Source organism: Lepeophtheirus salmonis, chromosome 13 (assembly GCF_016086655.4).
Source record: "Lepeophtheirus salmonis chromosome 13, UVic_Lsal_1.4, whole genome shotgun sequence".
Classification (NCBI taxonomy): domain Eukaryota; kingdom Metazoa; phylum Arthropoda; class Copepoda; order Siphonostomatoida; family Caligidae; genus Lepeophtheirus; species Lepeophtheirus salmonis.
In genome coordinates, this window is record NC_052143.2 from 46,193,676 (window position 1) to 46,201,433 (window position 7,758).

General features: G+C 30.2%; 1 pseudogene; it reads left to right on the forward strand.

The window, feature by feature from the left end:
- Positions 1-3,412: 3,412 nt before the first annotated feature.
- LOC139907100 (uncharacterized) lies at positions 3,413-5,757 on the forward strand (annotated as a pseudogene).
- Positions 5,758-7,758: the final 2,001 nt, after the last annotated feature.

A 7,758-nucleotide genomic window follows, 5' to 3' on the forward strand; every position in this document is an offset into this window, starting at 1 on the left:
AAAAATGCTAATTCCTCATTTAAACATGGTTTAAAAAATGGAAAAGAACTTTAATCGTATTGAATTATAAATTCGTTACAATTATTTTAAATTTTTCGTTTTTATTAAAATAATGAATTTTCTCAATCAACTGATATCGAGAGATAAATATCAGGTTTTTTCAATAAAAGCATATGTTTTTTACTAAATAAAATGTTCCGAATTAGTCAAAACATATGTATAAGAGCGTAAATATCACATTTAAAATATAATATTCATGTTATTTCTACAAATTATACTTTGGAACTAAAAAATGCATTTTTTGGAAAGTTCTACAATTAATGAAAAAATATTAATTTATTTAGACATTTATAAATTAATAATTATGTCAAAATCACATCCCAAATACGATAAAGTAAGAATCACTGGAAAATCCAGAAATTTTATCAGTATCATGGCCAGAAACACAATTTGAGACATTCAACTGTCTCCACTGCTAATAATTTGGTAAAATATTAAATATTAGATAGTAGACAGATATTTAGAATGGTCGCTGGATAGCTGAAATGAGACATAATGGCTCTATCATGTTCAAAATAAAGATACCAGACTTCATATAATCCTTGGAATCAGAACCAGCAGTGATAGTGACATTGAGTTTCTATATTTCCAATGGATGTATTAAATGTCTATAAGTCTTTATCATCCCGTATGGAGTGAATAATTACATTTAACGGAGATTCAATTGAATAAATGTATAACTTTTATACATTTATAAATATCGTTAAATATATTTTTATGTTTCTCTAAATACTTGTTAAAATTCTAAAGATATATTTTCTTGATTTAAGTATTTTTAGCCTTAGTGAATTTCAACGATGTATTTATAATCCTGATGAATAATCAATCTATTAGGTTAATGTTATTTGTATCTTTGTCTACTTTAAGATATTTCCATCTAATCATCATGAAAAGTATAATTATTTTATCATTAATATTAATAAAAATTATAAAAAATTTGTTCAAAAATGCAAATTTTTGAGTTATATTTTCTTAGGTGAATGAAACCCAAAATTAGAAATTAATATAAATTTATTTCTATTTTGATATCTATATTTATATATTGAAAACTGTATACGTATTAACTTATATTTAACTTTATTTGAATTATTTTTATGAAAATCCTAGAAACAATCAGGATGGAGTCCAATGTTACATTTTTGACAAAAATATTTACTTGTTTTGAAACATTTTGCAAATCGTCTCTGATTTCATTTGAGAATCCTGTGGTCTTTTTTGTGATAGAAAATATCAAAATTCCCTTTTTTTTAGTTTTGGGTGTTGAAAACATAATATTCATCCTTTCTGATTTAAATATTTTATAGTATACTTCCCTTATTTCTCATCTAAATTAAAGAAAATCAACTTTTTTTTGTCTTTGGTTTAGAGGCTACGAACCAAATAGTTGATAAGCATTATTGAACGATGCATCCACACAAAACCGGAAAAGAGGCCACCACTTTTTAGTTCGTAAATAAATCATATACTTGCTCAAATTTTAGTCTAATTTGTCAACTCCACCCATATATTTATTATAATCTGATATTGCGTTTGGCTGTTCTATGATGAATCTACTACCTTTTTCTTTGATGCACCGACTTGCCATTTTTACTATCGTTGGCATAGTTTCATTATCATTAAGATGTAAACTTTGGAAAAATTGAAAAGCTGTATAAAGTTAAGTCCATCATAGATGCATTTTATAAAAAAATTATGTTACTCTTTCATGTAAGTGAGCATATCAGCTACGGACATAACTTACTAAAACAATATAATTCCATGAAACCAATTAAACGTTGGTATAAATATGGAATCGAGCTGATATGGATGGTTATATTTCCAAATTATGAAATATGCACACAGATTTTGTCCGCAGTGGAAATGTTATGATTTATGCCATCACTGATTTATTTAGAAAATATCACAAATTTTACTTTGGTAATGACTTTTATCAATACCTTTATACGAATATCTATTAAAACATCATTTTTTTGCATTGAAAGTATTCGTCAAAACACAAAGCGTTTAACCAATAACTTATGGAAAGATAACGAATTTACTCTGATTACAGAATTTGGTACAGCCCAATTACAAATGAAGGGATAGTAAAGGCGTTCATTTGCTTTCAAACTATTATGAGACTGAGAAGCAAATAATTACAAGAAAGTAGCGAGACGGATCCAAAAAACTTTGGATTGCCCAAAAATCGTTTCTGTTATAACAAATACATGAGAGGCATAGACAAAGCAGATTTTATTGTGCCATCTATGAACTGGTCCAACAAAAATTAATTGGTTACACATAATTTTTTTCGGAATCATTCCTAGGGCATGGCCAAATGCTTATATTACGTATTTGAATTAAATAGTTTTAATATAACTTGTTTACAGTTTAGAAAAATGTTGCATCATGATAAATTACAATAGAAGCCCCCTTAGTTCTGCGGTGGCCTTCAAACCAACCAAAAGAGGAAAAATCAACTTCTCAATCAGCAAAAATATACGCTTACCAAATCGTCGTGTCCACTGGATAGAATTTGTAGACAAAAGATCCAGATGTGAAGTCTGTGCAAATTATAAAATAGAATCTAGGCCATTTATTTTTTGTAGTACATTTAAAGTTTTGTTTTTGTCAGAAAAAAAATAATTGTTTTGTTCAAAATCATGGATTTTGAATTACAATACTATTTTTAAATTTTAAAAAATATTAAAAAAAGAAATAATAAAGTTATGTCAGGACATAAGAGTCCCAACCCTGTTTAAAGATCACTATATTGGTAGCTGGTAAATTTAAAGATAAATTATAAAATAATCATTCAACTATAAATAATTTTACAAAAAAATTTATTAAATATCATATTTTTGTATTAGTGGATTTGAACGTGTTAAAAAGATCGAGGAAAAAACAATATAATACTTGTTGTATCAAAAATTTTGATATTGTAACTTTAAATTATGCTTAACAATTTTGAATAATACATTGTCCTTTTCACGATTTGTATCATACTTGTTCAATATATTGGATTTTTTTAAATAAAACTAACACGAATATCTAAATTGCAATATCTTTTATAAATATTCATATCTTTGATTTTTTTGTCCTTGAAAGAAAAGTTATATTAAAGGTAAAACAGCATAAATATATTCGACACTAAATATAATGAGTCAATGATGTTTCATATATGTTTTCATTTTTCATGCTCTTTTCCTTGCTTTATCAGCCGCCGTTGTCTTTGCTGAACCTAATTATAGCTATGACCACAGTAGATGCAGATACGGAGGCTAAGGCCATGTAAATCACTACGACAACAGATCTGCCGAAGCTGCGCCCTCTTACGGATATGGATATGTTCCAGTAGCCTACGGATACGGTTATGGACACCACTCTTATGGAAAGAGATCAGCTGAAGCTGAAACCTCTTAGGGATATGCTCCTGTTTCATACGGATATGGGCATAGATTCCACTACGGCAAGAGATCTGCTGAAGCTGACCCCTCTTCCAGATATGCCCATACTGGATACGGCAATGCTCCCTATGTTCACCACTACTAAATACAATCATTCCATCGAGTATTCCTCTTATTCAATCTATTTACTTAGAAGCAAAAATACCAACATAATTTGGAGTTGAGATCACATTTGATCAAATCCTTTTCTCAATAAACCTACGACTAAAGTAAACCCTTGTATGATTAGTCTTATTTATGTATAAGTACAGTGTGCGTAAGCAAATTGAACTGGGCTAATTCGAGATTTCTTAGAGAGATTATTATTATCAAGCGATGCTTGGTTAATGAAAAGAATTTTTTGCTAAATATATTAACTTTAATACGCTGTATTATTAGTTGTGATACGTCAATTAATATTAAGGCAGAAATCATTGAGCTAAAGATCTACTTAACGTCCATCAACCAGTCAATAAGGTTGCATAAATTGTGTTGAGTTTGTCCGTAAGGTCAGGAGATTAATTAACATTGGAAAAGGTATATCTAGGAAGACAGGAAGTAGAGGACACAACAAGATTTTCATAGAAGACTTGGGGCCAAGTAGTATTATGAGGATATGAAGGCATGAACCCTAGTTGAATGCCTATTACCTCTAAACAACAACCATAACATCATAATACTTCAAGATTGGTGCAAGGAAAACCTCGCATATTTCTGGCATCCAAACTTGTTGCTCACCCCATTGCTCACCACTAAAGTATGGAATATGGAGCATCGTAATTAGCAAGACTGCAAATCCCCTAATAGCAAAGTTGATTCTCTGTCTATCTCCGTTGAGAAGGAGTAGGCTGATATGTCCAATGACTATGTAATGAAGGGGAACTACACAATCAGGGCCGTATTGAAAGCCATGGTTGGGGTAGAAGGGGGATATTTTTGTTTAATGATTGTTGATATTATAAGATATACTCACGAAAAAAACTCACTTTATTCTATGTACATGATGTTCTTCATTTATAATTGTACAAGTAAGAAAGTTATATTACAACCCAAATAACATTAATTTATTCTACTCGATGTTTGATGAGTCAATGATGTCTGATATAAAAAATGTACATTTTAATTTATTTAGCGCTCATTGCCATCTCGTTCTACCATTTACAGTAATTACTTTTAAATTTATATTGCAGAGTAATGGATGTGTCTCTCTAATTGTCTTGAAGGGGTGTGTTAGTTCGAAACAAGAGACAAAGAGAAAGTTAAAGCAGTACTTTACTATAAATACTCGGAGATTTCAATTCAAGGACATCATTTTTTTGTTTTTATGTCTGTAGCTCAAATACAAGTAAAGTAGTCAACATGAAGTGCATTGTAAGTTCAAGTACATAAACTGCTGTCGTCGCTGAACCCTCTTATGGATATAGATATGCTCCTGTATTCTACGGATATGGTTATGGACACCACAATGGCAAGATATCTGCTGAAGCTGAACCTTCTTACGCATATGGATATGCTACGGTTTCATATGGATACGGTAATGGATTCTAATACGGAAAGAGATTTGCTGAAGCTGAGTCCTCTAACGGATATGGATATGCTCCTGTTTCTTACGGATGCAACCACGAACACCACTACGGAAAGAGATCTGCTGAAGCTGAGCCCTCTTACGGATATGGATATGCTCCAATTGCCTACGGTTAAGGTTATTGACACCACTATGGCAGGGGAACAGCTGAAGCCGAACCCTCTTACGGATAAACTCCTTTTTGATACGGATACGGTCATAGATTCCACTACGGCAAAAGATCTGCTGAAGCTGAGCCTTCTTACAGATATGGATATGCTCCTATTTCATACGGATATGATCATAGATTTCACTACAGTAAGAGATCTGCTGAAGCTGAACCTTCTTACGGATATGTATATGCTCCAGTAGCCTACGGGTACGGTTATGTACACCACTATGGCAAGAGATCAGCTGAAGCTGAGCCCTCTTACAGATATGGATATGCTCCTGTTTCACACGGATATGGTCATAAATTCCACTAGGGTAAGAAATCGGCTGAAGCTGAGCCATCTTATGCCCATGCCCATGCTGGATACGGCTATGCTCCCGATGCCCACCACTACTAAATACAATCAGTCAATCGAACATTCCTTCTATTCAATCTATCAACATATAAGCAAAAATACCAAAGTAATTGAGAGTTGAGATCATATTTGATCAAATCCTTTTCTTAATAAAACTGCTGCTGGACTTACAATAAATAAACATTTCTGACCTTTTCAAAAATATTGTTTTATTTCGATTTTTCAGACAGAATTGCGGAACTTTATGATTTATTTTTACTCGAATGGAATCATTATTACAGTTGTATAAACTCCGGTTTTCCGATGTATTCATGAATATTAGTGCATTAATATTCACTTATAACCCTTATAGGGAGAAAAAACATTATATTGTTTTTTCCTGTGCATGATATTCGCTCAATTTGTTTATTTCAGAGACAAATACAAAAAATTTTAAACGTTTAATTTTTGCATGTACGCATTGATAAAAAATATTTTTTAAATTTTTACTTCCAAAATGATCTTCCTTAGCCTTCAAAAAAATATACATTCTATGCCCCTCATCCATGATATATTTTTAACAAATTGCTTTATATTATTATGTAGTTATTACTTTCTGTGATACAGAAATAGTTATTAAACTATTTATTATCCTTCAATACTTTTTACTTCCAATTTTTTCATATTATGAAGTTTTCAGTATTTTGATGGTGGTTTCATTTATTGTTTTTTTTATAAATTGATTTTATACCTTTTGATACCTAAATTTTTCTTAACGTTTATTTAAAAAATTAGTAATAGAAATTTAGTTTCTTTTATTTGCAATAACAAACCCATTAATGCAAAATATACATTAACTTTTATATAACTGGATCTATTTTATCGATGTAAAAGAATGACTCGAATTAATCCTTTTACAATTTCAAATACCCATATCTCTTCTTCTGAATTGCAGCATAATGATAGTTAAGAATATTTGTCCACTAATGACATTATCGTCATAAATGGCTCGTACTCAATAACCATACATCTATCCATATTTTTTATTCAATCTCCTTTATCGTGTGAATTCTTATATTCTTTTGAGCCATACTCATATATAACTTAAGTATTAAGTTACTACTTACCATACAAAATATAACGTGGTTACAACTTTTTCCTAATAAAAAAACTTTCTAACCAATTTATTTTATTAACCCTGAATTAAGTATATTTTAATCAAAAAGAAAAAATCTATTACAGATAAAAATTACTGTGTAAAAATTTCCTCTGTCTAAATTTTGCAAGATAAAAAGTATCTGTGCAAAATTATCACACTTATAATTTATTCAGCATTCAAATAGAAGTTTTGAAATGATGTTTACAGAATATTGAAAAATTTCAAATTTATATAGCCGAAATAACATCTTTTTTAAATATATTGTTAGATAGCTATCAAGATGCTGGGTGAATTAATTTCCTGACTCATATTCTTGATTGAACAACAGACATTCAATTTATTTTTTTCTGAAATTTAAATATAAGTTTTTACTTATAAAATATAGTGTTTAATGTTATAATAGAAACAAAATTTAATTTAGCCGAAAATTAATTTAATGTGATATTGTACTATGTATAAAGAAACCCATTCATAGGCTGCAAGACTCTTTTGATTTCTTTAAAGCTCTTTTAGACACTTTTGGCCCCCGAACATTAACCTTCGAGGGTAAGGTCTGAAACGTCTGTCATCCAAAAACCGAGGCCCTCAAAGCCACTGTCACTGAGTACTGAGACACCCAGACAAATATCCACAGCATGTGCCAGGCCTTTGGCCGCCGCTTGGAAGCCAAACTTGCCGCTATTTTGAGTTACATAAATTATTAAGAGAGCTCAGATATATATCTAATTATGATATTAATTTTGTTGAAATTCTATTGTTAAATAATGAAATATATCTTGTTGAAGTATGAAATTCAAAGTTTTCAGATTCTAATGGACCAGTCGGTAAATATAATGAAACGGCTTCTTTTATTTATTTATAATTTTTTTATCCATTTATGTTGATATATTTATTGTCTAATAAAGTCAGTAAAGAAATTATAGTCGATTAAACTTACTAGACTTGCCAGGAAACTTTTAATGCTGAATTATTGAAAATATATAATAAGGTGAGTGGTCACTCTGCACAATCAGAAATGTCCTATATATCAAGGTTAATAGAAAT